Source organism: Heloderma suspectum, chromosome 5 (genome assembly GCF_057233095.1).
Source record: "Heloderma suspectum isolate Gila_16-S chromosome 5, 16-S_ref, whole genome shotgun sequence".
Taxonomy (NCBI): Eukaryota; Metazoa; Chordata; class Lepidosauria; order Squamata; family Helodermatidae; genus Heloderma; species Heloderma suspectum.
The window spans coordinates 156,813,918-156,829,900 of record NC_139462.1 but is presented as its reverse complement, the minus strand read 5'-3'; the positions used below and the strand labels follow the sequence as shown (position 1 = coordinate 156,829,900).

The 15,983-nt window shown below is 44.5% G+C and overlaps 1 protein-coding gene across 12 annotated transcripts in view; it reads left to right on the top strand.

Moving 5' to 3' along the window:
* Positions 1-472: 472 nt before the first annotated feature.
* The window catches only part of ITPRID1 (ITPR interacting domain containing 1), a 68,786-nt gene continuing 53,275 nt past the window's right edge, over positions 473-15,983 (top strand). Inside the window, exons 1-3 of one of the 12 annotated variants that reach the window (XM_084857936.1) lie at positions 543-640; positions 4,554-4,633; positions 10,139-10,226. The gene's annotated coding sequence lies outside the window, so the exon portion shown is untranslated. Of the gene's footprint in view, positions 641-2,632; positions 2,831-4,553; positions 4,634-5,226; positions 5,601-6,275; positions 6,489-10,138; positions 10,227-15,983 lie in introns of those variants that run through there. The other 11 variants (XM_084857935.1, XM_084857943.1, XM_084857941.1 and 8 more) reach the window with 11 other exon arrangements.

The window sequence follows — 15,983 nt, the reverse complement described above, 5'->3', positions numbered from 1 at the left end:
GCACTTTAGGGGCATTTCCAAAACACAGCATACATTTCAGACCTTGTTCTGACTGATCATTGACCCTTGAAATGTCCACGTAGTTGGGACTTCAGTAGCCATATACTTCAACCTCTACAATCTTAATTGCTAGAAATCTTAATTTGATTTGACTTTCTAGAGCAGTCAAATAGTGCTCTCTCCCCCCCCCTTCTCTCTCTCTCTCTCTCAAAAAATAAATAAATAAAAAATCTACTGGTGACAATATCTTGGCTTTACATTACAGAATATCACAACTGAACTTGCTAAATAAAAAGTCTGTTCTCTCCCCTTCCAGATGTGATGTACTTTGTGAGTGATCTTGATCTTACTGATCTTAAAGGATACCAGATAAAATATGTTTGAAAAACAGGTTTTGCTTTAGACATGGAGCTGGGCGTGGATTATGAAAATGTCTGTTGTCAGTAAAGGCTAGGCAAATGTTTGTTTTCTCCCCTTTGCTTGCTTCCTTTAGGAGCTGCCTGGTAAAAGCTCTTAAAGTATTTTAAATGCTGCCTTTGGCTGACAAGAGATGGGACATACTACTTGGGAGATTTACCAGCTAGAATTCTGTCTCAGCACAAGCCTTTGGAAATGTCATTCAGGCATCACACTTCAATAGGTAAAGCTTTTTATTTTGGACCCCCACCCCCACCCCGGTTGTAATGGTGTGAATGGGGTGTAGTTGTAAAAAATGACAAGATCCCAATGCAGTACTTTGCTACTTCCTTATCTTCAGATCAAAATTACCAATGCTCTGTGTTTAAATATGGAGTGTGAGTGGGAGAAGAATGGGGAAACATGTTGTTATTATTATTAAAACATATTTTGATACCCCCTTTAAAGATAAAAAAGAGCCTCGTGTGGCGCAGAGTGGTAGGTGGCAGTATTGCAACTGAAACTCTCCCCACGACCTGAGTTCGATCCCAGTGGAAGCCGGGTCTCGGGTAGCTGGCTCAGGTCGACTCAGCCCTCCATCCTTCCGAGGTCAGTAAAATGAGTACCCAGCTTGCTGAGGGAAAGGTAGTCACGACTGGGGAAGGCAATGGAAAACACCCCGCTATAGTCTGCCATGAAAACGCCAGCGAGAGTGGCATCCCTCTAGGAGTCAGCAGTGACTTGGTGCTTGCACAGGAGGAACCTTTCCTTTCCTTAAAGATAAAAACCTTCTCAAGGCAGTTTATAAAATAAAAACAAATCAGTAAAATATGTATATATTAATACAATTAACTAAAACAGCTGCATTGAAATAAACCAAACCAAAATGTAAAAAAAAATAAATCAAAAGTTAAAATGTATGGGTGTGATGGTCATCTTGGGTGGTGTATAATCTGTATAGAACCAGCAAAAATTAGGACATTTGTGATGTTGATCCTATCCTAGACAACATGGATCAAGCATAGAATGGTTAGATGCAAAAGAAGACAGGGCTCCTCCTGCACCTTTAAAAGTTGTGCGGAAGAGGGAATTTCTGTAGATGTAGCTTCTATACAACTATTAAAGGTGCAAGAGCCCGGTCTTCTTTTGCATCTGGCCACCCTACTCAAGCTGCATGATAGAAAGTGTTCCTAGAGATTACCCTATGCAGTTCTACACATACTTATTTGGGAATAAGCCCCACTGAGAGCAACAGGATTTACTCCCAAGACAAAATGGTTAGGATCAGGATGCAAGACACAATGGGATGTTAACTGTAATGTCCTCTTAATGGGCTGTCTAGCAATGGTTTGAGAATAAAGACGTCATAGTAGGTGGTAATCTTGTTATCTTTCCCAGAAGAAGTGTGTGGATCCAGGGGTGTAGTGTTCCGGGGTCGCACCGGTGCTTTGCTCCTGCACTGAGGAGGGAGCAGAGGAAGGGAGTGTGAGCGACTGGTGGCTGCCTCTCATCTACCATGCAGAGCCGGCCAGACAAAGGGGGTGAAAGAGGGAGCCTGAGGGAGCTCTGCAGCCTCCTCTCGGCACCCCCTAATCTCTTCCTCAGCTCTCCCTTCTCAGCCTTCCACCCCCCCTGAGCAGCCACCATGCCTTGCAACTCCACCATCCCCAGCCAGCCCCTCAGCTACCTGACCCTTTTCCCACCCAGCTGCCCATCCGTGCTCCATGCCTGCACATCCGGTGCTGCCCCCGTCATCCTGCAGCACCAGCCACTTGTTCAGGGCTGCTGCTGGCCACAGCAGGAGAAGGCAGGGGCAGGGGGCACTGCCGCCGCCATTGTCTGTTGCTCGTGTGGGGTTTGCTGTGTGTGGGAGAGGGATTCTAGTGGGCTTGATGTGCAGATGTTAGCAAGGGGTCATGTTTTAGCACCATCCAATGAAAAGTTTTCACCTGCTGTTTGCTGGCACATCAAATTTGTCCTTCAAGGCACAGGAGGGGGCCTGGGGTTGGATCCAACCTCTCTGGTTGACAGTGGGATCCCAGGTTTGTTTACTCAGAAGTAAATCCCAATGTGTTCAGCGGAGTTTATGTTGGAGGGACTAGGGCCATCTGTCACTTAACCTGAACTTGAAGAGTTAATATGTGTAAGGTGGGAGGGAATGACAGCCCTCTTCTGCCTTTTCCTTGTCTCCTCCCTCTGTTTTCCTATATTCTTCCTTCTTCCTCCTACAAGTGATGCTGACCTCAGCCAGCTTACCTTGAGATGTAAGTTTGTTATATCTCCAGTAAAAGTCTGTTCCTAACCCACCACTCGAGTGTGTTTTGTCTACATCCGTGGCAACTGACAGGGGGCTGATTCAGACTTCAGTTTATTTCCCTAGTGAGTGTCATTACGCTTGTAGCCTTGTAGGGCAATCCTACTTGTCTATTCAGAAGTAAGTACCATTATGTTCAATGGGATTTACTCCCAAATATATGTGTATAGGATTGCAGCCTTAAAGGAGTTGTGGGTCACCACGAACTAAGTTCCATTTATTTTAATGGGGCATTGCTTCACACCTGGTTGCAATGGCTCTTCATAATAATAATTAATAATAAATATACTATGATGATATTATTATTAGTAGTATTGTTTCCTGAATTAAAAAGGACTAACCATTTTAGTCCACAATGGAGGCATTCAAGATGAAACTGGACAGCCATCTGTCAGGGATGCTTTGACTTGGATTCCTGCATTGAGCAGTGGGTTGTACTTGATGGTCTTATAGGCCCCATCCAACCCTACTAGTCTATGATTCTATGATTAACCAAATCATTTTTTCTAGCAAGTTGCTGTACATGACTTTGTGTGTGTGTGTTCTTTTCAAATGGACCTTTTAATAATTCTGAATTGGGGTGACCGGATACTCCAAACAAAGTGACTGAAAGCTCATTTGTATTGTATAATCTTACAAGGTTGTATAATTTTTGAAGGGGGCATGGCTGTGAGGGTGTGTGGCTGTGACTATCATGAAGGGACCCCACACTTCTGAATTTGCCACTATACTACTGCGTAGATCACTTCCAGTTGTGTGAGATAGCTGTGTGTGTGTTTGTTGCATGTATTCCTTGTGCTCCAGAACCTGTTGCAGAGTGTAGCTTTATGGTTTGGTTGCTTCTTTTTGCTTGTGGCAGGGGTGGGCAACTTGTGGTCCTCCTGATGTTGTTGGATTGGAGCTCCCATCATCCCTCACCTTTGGCTATGCTGACTAGGGCTGATGGGTGTTTTGGTTCAAGAACTCAGAAGAGCCAAACGTTGCCCACCCCTGCTATAAGCAAACGATTTTGGAAATATTGAAATCATCTTGTTTATGGGGGCAACCCTGTAAAACAGCTAAACCTTCTGCTGGTATACCATACCTGACCCAGCACTCCCAAATCCTAGTCACTTGGAACCATCCCTTTGTGATCAACCTGCAAACATCAACATGGTCCGTGCTGGGGCTTCCTGAAAGAATGCCTTTTCTCTTTTCCCATATGTTCCTCCCCAGATGGTAGGACACTGGATAAAGGCCTACTTCAAATAGTGTAGTCACTTGTCTCCCCTAATATTTAGGCTGCAATCATATACACCCCCAAATACCTGGGAGCACAATGGGGCTTAATTCTGAGTAGATATCTATAGGATTGCACTGTGAGGCACAATTACTGGTCATGTCATTGAATGACATTGTGCTTTCATCACTTCGCTCAAGTTCATCCTGGATTTGTTTGAGAGTTATCAGCACCGAAGTAACAAGCATCTCTCATGTCTTCCAGATGAGGCTTTTTGTGTACAGTTACTGTGCCTCATTCACAAAATTTTACTGGAGGTCCAGAAAATGTCATCTTCAATTTGTAGCCCTCCTGTGTTTTCTGTCTGCTTCTTCCATCTTTTTTTTTATTATCGCAGAACAATCTGTTAAAGAAAAATGGCAATAGATGCGCAGTGCCTTTTCAGTAGTAGCAATAGGAACCTCCATTTGTAAGCACCCATTATCTTTTTATTGTTTTATTTTAACTCTCTTGCACAATTCAACTGCCCTAATCTTATGCCACAAAAACATTTTCATGCCAAGACCCATTTAAATGAGTACATTGACTTCCTGATTCATTACTGTTTGCTGTTTCCATTTATAGACAGTTGGCCTTGCTCATCTGTGCGGCTGCCTCCCTTTCAGAACTGGAAGCAGGAAGGGTGACTAAGGTCACACACCCAGGTAAGTGCATCAGTGGAATGCACTTACCTGGGAGTGCATTCCATTGAACTCAGTAGGGCTTACTTCTGAGTAGATGTTTATAGAATTGAACTGTACCAGTCCTATGATACACCTGGCTGTCCTGTGAAAACACACACACATGCACATGACTGTGCAATTTTAAGATTAAAAGATTCATCATGCATTATGATCATGAGTGAAAATCCATGTTCAGAAATAGAGATGGGCGAACTCACCAGGGTCCGCCTTGTGTGCCACTCAATGGACCCCCGCTAGCTGGCCGCCTCTGCTCTCCACACTGTGCAAGCCACTGCATGCAGCCACCCTCTGCCTTGCTGAGCTGCCATTTTGCACAAAATGGCAGTTCATTCTTTTTACATAAATGGCCTTTTTACGCAAATGGTGGGTGTAAAGGGGCCATTTATGCAAAATTACAGGTGTAAATTGTCATTTACATCTGTAATTTTGCATAAATGGGCTCTTTATGGTCTCCATTTGCATAAAAAGGCCATTTACATAGAAAGAACCAGCTGCCATTTTATGCAAAATGGTGGCTCGACAAGGCAGCAGGGACCCTTGTGCTTGCCCGACTCGGCATACGCTGAGTCAGGCAAGCGGGGCAGACTGGAGTTTGGGAGGCCACATGGTGGGGGGGAATGCCACTGAACTCCATCCCCTCTCGGACTCTCACAACATCCATATTCAGAAACATTTTGGAGAGTTGAATCAAAGTGAATATGTGAAGGAGTATTGACAGCACTGTCCAAATGCCCTTCTGAATAATGCATTTTCCACAGAGATCCATTACATCCCAGAGGAAAAGACATTAGCAATGAATTTCCTCCAGTGGATTTTGCACACCCCTGCACACAAGGTCCTTACCTCATGTCAGGTTGGCTTCAAAAAGACTGGAAGAAAGCCCAGGTCAGATGATCCCTACTAGCCTTCTCCAAAACAAATCTGGGAAGTAAGTCAAACTCCTAGTTTATCATAAGCTTGCAGGAAGGGAGGGAGTAAATTAATAGGCATACACAGAAACCAACACACAGTTCTAGTACAGCACTTGTTTGATACTAGTAAAGGAAGAAGAAGAGGCATCCTATTTACAGGTTACAAGGCCACACGGTTATGATTCTGATTGGAAGTCCTTCTGATAAGTCCTTCTCGAGCACTGCTGTACAAGTTCATTATTGCCAGCTCTCAAATGAAAGTTCCAGGAGCTGTCTGCATTCAGAATATCAAGTTGTCTGTCCTTCATTGCTTGCTGATGCTTTGCAATGCAAATTGGAGGCCTTTGAATCATCTAGCAGTATAACCATGGCAACTCCCTCCCCCAAAAGGGGGGATAGGTTTGCAATCCTTCCTTAGTGAAGTGTAACCCACCCCCCACTGGTCAAACTGTTTTAAAGGGATAGCAGTGGCTTGTTTTGGAAGGAAAGCAAAGAGGAGTCCCTGTTTTAGAATCTGCTTCAATTCTGTCTCCTTCTTTTATCCAGCAAATTTTCCTCCAAACTCTCCATATGACTAAAACTTTGATGACTCGTTGTTCTGCTCTTCCTTTGGCTGAGAGGACAAGCAAACAATAATCCATCGTAGCTGTCAACTCAAAACGCCAGCATTTGGCAGAAAGCCCTTTTTGGCCATTCATGGAAGGTTCTTTAATTCAATGGGGTTTGGAAAGGCAGCCCGGGAACACAAATTCCCGTACCTTGCCTTTTCAGTCCAGGGGTCTGTGGAAAAACACCATTACAGAGGCACCAGACTAGCAAGGATAAACCCATTATATGCCCGCAGCAGCTGCAGAAACCAACCCAGATTGGATTTCGGCCTCATCTAAGGACCCTTTTCTGTAGTGGTAAATTTTGTGATTCTCTTCTTCATATTATTAATATTTCCATTAAGTTAAAGTTTGCCAAACCTTGGTGTTTGCTCATTCATTGATATCTTTTTTAAAGTTGTGCTTGTATAAATGTTTTCAGTGAAGGCAGTGGAATCTAATGTATTTATTGTGTTGTTAATGATGGTGCTTGCTTACAGGCCATACTTATTTGGAAGTCTCCTTGATTGGAGGGGAGATAAGATTACTTCCAAGTAAGGGAACACAGGGCTGGGAACTTATTTATTGTTTAGAAGGAAGGGCGCTGAAAATGCTAGATTATGGTCAGGGTATTGGTAGTCATTACAGCCCAAGGATATTTTTCCCCCTTTTGGTGCTGAATATTAAGGAAGGCAAAGCTGAACAAGTTTCTTCTCCCTGTCTTTTTGAGCTTTGCACTGAATTCGAAGCAGATTTTTAGCTATATTCACCATCTGTACTCAGGTTCATTTCCCTCTAGTTAGGAGTTAAAATGGAATCTGCAACCTGAACTTCTGCATGAAGAAGTACATGTGGATTTCAGATTGGAGGACATGTGTACATGAAAAGGGTGTATTCTGCCAGAGGACACATTAGAGGTAGGATGAGCAGATGCAAAAGAGAGCAGGGCTCCTCCACCTTTAACAGTTGTGTAGAAGAAGGATTTTCAGCAGGAGAGCTTGCATGAACAATTTTGCATCTGGCCACCCTAATTAGAGGTTAGTACATTTGAAATCTACATGTAGGAATGGGTGAGAATTTCACTTCAGTTTGTTTTAATTAAATGTATGCATTTATTTTATTTAATATTTTTATCCTGTATGCCTCTCAAAGCAGCATATAGGAGTTTAAAAAAACTTTCACAATTCTCCATATTCAGGACAAAAAAGAGTTGATATTTAAAAAAAATAGAATGTGAGAGACACCAGAATTGACAGATTTGTCCATCCAGCCCCAGGGCTTTGAATGCTTCACTCTTAAAACTCTGAGTTTGAATCCCTGTGTATTCAACCATGTTAGTGCTGAATTAGGGTCGCCACCTCTTTTTTCTGACAGGCTCCTCATCTTTATCAGCTATGTTGCTATTCCACGCTGGGAAAAGCTGTACATATTGAATTTGACTGGTGTAAGTGGTGAGAATTTTGTTGAACTCGTTTTTGATTTTAAAAAGTTGCCAAAATTCCAAGAAAGAACTTGAGATTATTATTTTTTTTAATTGAATGTGGGAGAAAGTGAAGTTGACAGATTCACTCACCCCTATCCACAGGTAGGTAAAGTGATACTCATCACTTTAATTGATTAATAGCCATATAATAGATCTGACATGGGTTCTGCTTATGGTTGCCAACTGACCAGGAAAATCCATCCTCACCTGCTCTGGACCCTTTCAGAGCAGCTTGATTTTCACTAGTCAGTAGATAAAGCTTTTCACAGTATCATGAAAAACATTTGCCCTTTTCACAGGTTGCCCTCCATACAAAGACCATGCATGTGGAGGGGGAGGGGGCACACTTGCTTCCCCCACCATTTGCTCACTGGGTGGCATCTGTCTGTCTGTCTGTACAGCTGTATGGTCCTGATCACTATGAGACCCTATCCAGGTAAAAGTGTTTGCACTTAGGTACCCCGTTGCTGATGTAATCAATATATGGATGTTGGGGTAAGGCTGGTAGGGTGCATGGTATTGGGGACAGGCCACCTGGCACAGACCCACTCCCTCTCCAGGAAAATAGTCTATGCGTGGAAGGCAACCTGTGAAAAGGGTGTTTCTCACCAGCTCATTCCTGAACATTGGCATTAAAGGCACAGCTGCAGTGGCTGGTGAAAAAGTTGGCAGTCCTCGTCCTACTTCCTTTGCCTTGCTTCTAATGGCATTGTATTTATGACTGAATGCAGCATATGATTTGCATTCTGTCTCTGTCAGGTGAAGAGCTCATTCCATTCCTTTAGCTATGTTGACAAACACTTTTAACCACTTAGCCTAGATCATATCTCATAATTTCTCCAGTAGTATTTCAGGCACAGTTTGTCGTGTCCTGGTGTTTATATGGCATTAATTCTAAATGGGTTTTACTAATGCACTTTTTCCAATTCAGTTTTTCCCCCTCATCATTCTATAGCCTTCAGTTCAAACCATCAAGATACAAAAAGGGCTTTCCTCTTGAAAATAATTTTAAAGTAGTCTTTAAGGTCACTGCTTTTGCTGTCACAGATTGATACAGCTACCCCTCTGGACATTGGCTCAATCCGGAGGCAATACTTTCTGGATTACAAGCACCCTGTTTTGGGTCACTAACTGGCTATATCAGGAGTCTCACTGTGCTATCAAAAAGAAATGTCAGTTGTGGGCTCAGATTAATTACTTGTCTGATACATTTGCCTCCCATTGATATGTAAATAAACTGTGTGAAGAAACTGCAAAACAGTTTATGCCTGGCTGCGACAATGGACTGGATGAGGGCTAATAAACTGAGGCTTAATCCAGACAAGACTGAGGTGCTGTTAGTGGGTGGTTCTTCTGATCAGATTGAGGGTGCTCAAGCTGTTCTGGATGGGGTTGCACTCCCCCTGAAGGAGCAGCTTCATAGCTTGGGTGTTCTAGAGTCATCTTTGTCACTTGAGGCTCAGGTGGCCTTAGTGGCACAGAATGCCTTCTACCAGCTTTGGCCAGGGATAACCTGGCTTCAGTCGTCTATGCTCTGGTAACCTCCAAATTAGATTACTGCAATGCACTCTACAGGGGCTGCCTTTGAAGATGGTTCAGAAGCTTCAGCTTGTGCAAAATGGGGCAGCCAGATTGATAACACAGAGAAGAAAATCTGAATATATATCACACTGATTCTGTCCTGCTTACACTAGCTGCCTGTATGTTCCCAAGCCCAATTCAAGGTGCTGGTTATGACTTATAAAGTTTTAAAAGTCTCAGGACTGAATTTCCTGATGGACCACCACTCTCAGCATGAACCTGCCCATATACTACACTTATCATCTAAGGCCCTCTTCCAGGTGCCTCCTCTGAGGGAGGCCTGGAACGTGGCAACATGGGAGAGGGCCTCCTTGATAGTGGCCCCTGGTTTATGGAATGATCTCCCCAAGAAGGCATGCCTGGGTCCAACTTTGTTATCTTTTGGGCACCTGGTTAAGACCTTCTCTACTCACAGGCATTTGGCAGGTTATTAATTTACTCCCAGGTAAATGTGTGTAGGATTGTAACCTAAAGGAGATTTTCAATTTATGCAAACAGCAGTCATTTCAGTGATACTGAGCAGTTAGAACACAGTGTAATAACTTATATACTGTGTAAAATCTCTGTGTTTAATTTTGGAGTGCTGTAAATATGGATGGATAAAAGCCCATTTCAGTTTCTCTCTGTTTCTTACTTTTCCAACTTTCAGTTTGTTCCATCCCATTTCCACATCCATTTTTTTAAAAATCCACATGGAAATTTATATGCATTTTCATATCCTCCTAATATGTGCATTTTTGCACACGTTTTGCCTAATATATTCTCTTTTTTTTGCAAGCAGTTTCCCCTTATATAATGCTTTTTTGGTATGTTCCTTTCTATAATGTATACATTTTTGTGCACTTTCCATAGTACTTTCATTTTTTGTGTGTAAGGTTTTCTCTGTGTTTTTGTTGTTGTTCAGAGAACTACACTGCAAAATCTGGAGAAGAGTGAATACTGGAGGATAACTGGATTCTGGTTCACATATTAATTGGAGAAGTGTGGATCTGGTAAGTTTGTACAAACTGCAAACTCAACAAATTTCCCCCCCACCTCTAGCTGTGAGTTTTGTGGTTGTGTTTTATGTTGCTTTTAATTGTATGGTTTTACATTCTGTTTTGTATTTCAATGGTTTTCATACTCTGCAAGGCATTGCACAAGCTGTTATGTAAGTTGTTGCACAAGGCATTCTGCAAGCTATTCCGCAAGGCATTGCAGAACTCATTATGACAACCATAGGCTGGGTGTTTCTTGGGCTAGTTGTGCTAATTGTCCTGCTAGTGGTTGTGCAACTGCTAGCCATTGTGCAAGCTTGTGGCACAATGTTAACTCTTGTCATTATTCTGCTAGCATAACATTGGATATTAGCTATTGCACTGAACAAGCAAAAAGTTCCCATGCATGCATGTATTTACAAGATTTATATACTGCTCTACATCCAGTAAAATTCTGAAACAGTGAACAGTAAAACCAAGGGAGGGGGGAAAGAACCAAAATACAGAATTAAAATCTTTAAAATCCAATTATGCCAATAAAACCAAGGCATTTAGACTGAGGAACTTCCCAACATGGAATTGCCCACCTGTGTCCAGAGCTTATACATTTCTGGAAAAGCTTGATTCCAGTGTTGGCCGTGTGCCCATGGAAAGAGAACTGATGTCTGACTGACGAGTACATTTCATCAGGACAGTGTGAAAATGTTTGCACTCAACAAGGAAATGGCTCCCCGGATCCCGTGGCTTTCTTTTTCCTTTTTTCCCCAACCAGCCATTTATGAAAGCAAATGGGCCACTTTTGGTTTGGACCACCCCTTTTGAACTATCTGTCTTTTTCTTCTTCTTCTTCTTCTTCTTCTGATTATTATATTTATATCCTGCCTTTTTCCCAGTACTTGGACTCAAAGCGGCTTTCACAACATTAAAAACGTGTACAGTTAAAACATATAAATAGAAATATACAAAAGTTAAAAATATAATTAAATCATCAATAATATTAAAATTGTATGAAATATCAGAATTTAAAAAGACAACAACAATATAAACAATAGTACAAATCCATCATGTTCTCACAGATCCAGACTATCTATCTTTTAGATGGAAAGGAAAAGTAGAGTCTTATCAGATGGCATCAGATAACAGGAACCTGGAATCGTAAGGTGATGAGTAATAAAACAGATGCATATTGGAGTCTGGCCTCAAGTCTAATAGGCTTTCAAATGGCGTTGGGTCTCTTTTATATGTACCACAATGAAATCCACCCCACAAAGGGCACATATGTGTATTTGGCTTTACAGGCTGTTGTGTGCAAATGTCAACAGAACCAGCCAATCCTGTCAGTCTGGGAGGGAGTGGGTGCACAACTGCCTTCTCCCAGCTTTAGTAACACCCCCTCCCCGCGCCGCCCCCCGCTTCATGGTTCATGTATCCACCTTCTCCTTGAGGGGGAAGAAAGGCACAGGAACCACAGCAATCTTGAGAATTTCTGGGCTGAGAGTGCTGTGGCAGCAGCAACCACTGGAGCTGCCTTTGAGTCACCTCCAAGAAGCTAACTTGCAGTGGGACCCGCTGCTATCATGAACTTACCCAGCCTAGGAAACCCCTGGGCTTTGTGAGCCTGAAGCACCATCAGCAGCTTCTACTCCAGGGTTGGCGACATGGGGCCCACGGACACCAATATGCCCCCAGACACCCTACTCCTTCCAGACCTTATTTCAAAATATGTTTATATTTTCTTACTGGCAGCTGGGGTTACTTGAAAGCAAAGTGGAAACCTCCAGCTGCTGCCATCCTAATTTCCCATAAATGCTTCTAGGCAGGTTACTTGTCCTCTATCACTAGCCATGCCCACCCATGGCAGCCATTTTATGGTTTCTCAGATTTCCAACTGTGTCCACAGGCCCAACGGTTTGTCTACCTTTGGTCTACTGGGTCCTTCCACAGCAGTCTTCTCCAATCTGGTGCCCTCCAGATGTTTGGGACTATAACTCCCAGCATTCCTGGCCACTGGCTGTGTTGGCAGGGGTTGATGGGAGTTGAAGACCAAATCGTCGGGAGGATTCTCTACAGTGTCATCAACAGAGGCTTCTCTACAGTGTCATCAACAGAAGCAACTCACAGAGGGACCTCCTAGTGAACACATGTCTAGAGGACAAAGGAGGGGAGATAGAGAACTCCTTCTTCCTGCTCCTCATCCCATCCTACCCACCATGAATGTTCCATAGGACCCTATGGATAACACCTTGTAATATCTATTTCTGTTCAGTTAGCATTTTGTGAAGGCCTTCCTGAAGCACAGGTATGCAACAGGGAATATACCCATGATGCCACGGGGATGCGTCCGCACGATTGTGCAGCACTGCTCTGTTGTAGCTGCTTGTCTGCCCCTTCTGAAGCGGCAAGTCTTGGGATTGAGCTGTTTGTCTTTTAGGTTACTCCATTTTCATCTTTCAGGGCCTTCTGCTTATATTAAGGTGAGCCAATAACCTTCCTGATTAATTTGCCCTGTACACAAGAGCCTTTATCTAATGAAGAGTAGAGTACACTATGTCCCCCACACCCCCACTGAAATTAGGGCCTCCAGCAGTGCTTTTACGATTTTACTCTCTTGGAGCAATAAGTTGCCAGTTAAGTTTTTTAAAAATGCAATTCCCAATCTTGCTTTTCTAACTCCAGCTGCTCATATTTATATTTTTTATGATTTTGGCTCATATAGGATTATACGGCCTTTATAGCTTTATGTCTTTATCTTATGCCTGCATATGCTGAGGTTTTTCTTTTATATCATTTTCCATGTGCATCTCCTCTTATTTCTACAAACCATTTTTTAATTATTTTTAGCAGCATTACATTCTCTGACGTCCAATGTCTGGTTGTTGGAGGATTTGGTTCTTGTAAATTAAGGTTCATGGTCTACTATGAAAATGAGTGCATAATATCCTGGCAGTAGGGATTTTTCTATTAACATTGGATCAATTCTAGTGTACAGTAGTGCTGGCTCAGGAAAGATAACCAATCTCTTTTTATCTGGATGCATAAGCCTCCAGAAATAGACCCACCTGCACCCTAAAGTGCCTGAGCTGCTTCTTACACTGTCAGTATTATAGGGCACAATCTGTGCAATGCTTACATTTCTTAGGGTGCAATCCTATGGCCACTAGACAGCAGCTGGATGGCCACAGGATTATTCGGGTTTTGCTTTTTCCCAGAAAACGGCCTTCCCTCCCGCTCCCCCACCACCTCCTAGATGGCACAAATAGTCCCAGGCTCCGCACTCGTAAGAGCATCATGGAGCAGGAGGAAAGAGGGTGTTCCCAGGGGTAAGGAGGGGCGGGGACCTCGGAAGGGCCAGTATGATGCTTCCTATGTGTCGTCCAGCCGCTGCCGCCCAGCTCTGAAGCACTGTGGCTAGACAGCCAAAATCAGCTGTCCAAAGATCCCCTCTACGCTCTGCCCACCCTGCATCGGATAGGTGGTCACCTCAGAGACAGCCGATGATCCCCATAGGATTGCTCCCTCCATATCATTATTTGCACATTCTAAATCAGGGGAAGGCAACGTGGTGTCCTCCTGATGTTTTTGACTACAGCTCCCATCAGCCCCAGCCAGTATGGCCAATGGCCAAGGATTATGGGGATCTTCAATGTTTTCCATTCTTCAGATCTCTTCTTTGCCATTGCCGCTGACATGCTAAGATTACTATTATTTCCACTGACGCACACCCCCCACCTATGCAGTCTTTTCCATCCTGATCATGCTCAGTGTTATTAAGATCTACAACTGCAGTTTCAGGACTGATTCACACAATCCAGTACATGGACTGAGTTTGTACATTTCCTGTTTTTTCCGTGGACATAAAGTTTTTACTCTGCCACTGCCACACAGGCTTCCAGTTATGCCAAGATGGCACAGTGTCAGGATTCCCTTAGCTCCCACTTCACTTCAGTGCCCAAACATAGACAGACGAGAGGCTTCAGTCTACAGCTTTTAATCTATTACTTCACAGGGTCATACAGATGCAAGTTCTTAGAGAACTCTCTGTCTACAAAGGAATGTCTTCAGGGGATCCAAATGGAAGTTATGAGAGTTGCCCGCCGTTTGAAGAGGGAGGTGGTCTCGCTAGCCTAACTTAAGGGGGGGAGGTCCCTCTCTTGTCGTGAGCCCTCTAAGTGCAGCTTTTCACACAAGGCCAATCGGGTAGACAGTCTAAGTTCTGCCCCTGCCTTCTCTCTCTTTGCTCTGCGCCTGGCATCTATTAGGTCAACCTCCTGTTCGCTGCCTCTCATGGGGGGGGGCGGGTGAGGAGGGACCCTCAAGCTCAGCCATCTGTACGTTTATAACCTGAGAAGCCAGCCTACTCATATCTGGACTAGCCTGGGAAAACAACTCCCCCATGTCTGATGGTTCTCCTTCAGAATCGGAACTGCTCTCCCACTCCCTGCGCTCAGAGACACCCTGACACACAGAGTAATTAAAATGCAGGCAGTGACACAGCATTTTGGCATTCTTCCACAGTTGTGTGACTTCTCCCTTAGACAGCTGGCTAGTCAGGCCGATGGCATCATCCTGTTTCTTTCCTTAAATTCTCCACATTTCTAAACCTCCAGTTATTCTAGGTCAGGGGTGGGCAATACATGAGCCATGGGCCACATGAGCCCCCTGGGGAACTTTCATGGTCTCCACTGGGTCTCCTGCCTCTGTGCTATGGCTCCCCACTGCTGCCAAATTTCCAGCCATTCTGCTGGAAAACAAGGCATCTGGGGAACACCTTGTTTTCCCAGCAGAACTGCACTCCCCCCAGGCCCCAGACAGCTGCTTAGCGGGCTGGGGTAGGGGATGCAATGATACTGTGAATGCAGCGGCATGGCCACTTCTGGTAGTGGTTCGGCTACTTCCAGTTGCAGCAGTGGCTGTGGTGGGAGAGGGGTGTGGCTAGGGATGGACGGATCACTTACCCTGTACCAGGTGGGGGGGGCCACGGGAGGGAGGCGATCCATCCCTGCTCCTGGAATCCATCCAGGGCGGCTCTGCTTCGCGGTGATCCTACAGAGCCAGTGGCTGGCTCCGCAGTGCTGGCGATACGGCCAGTTGCCATTGCTGTGCCGTTTCGGTGTGCTAAGTCTGGATGCAGATGGCATCCACTATGCCATTTGCGTCCCTGTTTTTTCATGCGATAGGCTATGCAAATATCTACATAAATATAATTTGCATAGCCTATCGCGTGAAAACAGGGACGCAAATGGCGTAGTGGACGCCATCTACGTCCGGACTTAGCACAGTGAGACAGCATGGCAATGGCGGCCGGCCGTATTGCCAGCGCTGCGGAGCTGTTGGCCAGCTCCGTAGGATCACCACGTGAAGGAGGTGGCCTGGACGGATCCGGAGTGGCACGGAGGTGAGTGCTCCATTCCGCCACGGACCCTGATGGGGCCGGGTTCTTGGAATCCGGCCTCATTTGGGGTCCGTGGTGGAATTCTCTGACATCCCTAGGTGTGGCCCCTCCAAAGTTGCCCATCCCTGTTCTAGGTGTTATCACATTTACATTGTTATTTTTACGTAAGCCATTTGCATCTCTTCTTCATTCTGGTTGGGGCCAGAGGCTTAATTCTCCCCCCACCCCTTTGTCATGCTTTTGAGACTGAGGGGCTTCTCATATAGAAGGGCGATTTTATTTCCAATTAGCATTGGGCTGGTTCAGACTTCACACTGACCGTTGGTTTGGTGCTATATGGACGAACCTACGAGGAGCCCGAGGTACTGCAACTCCCTCCC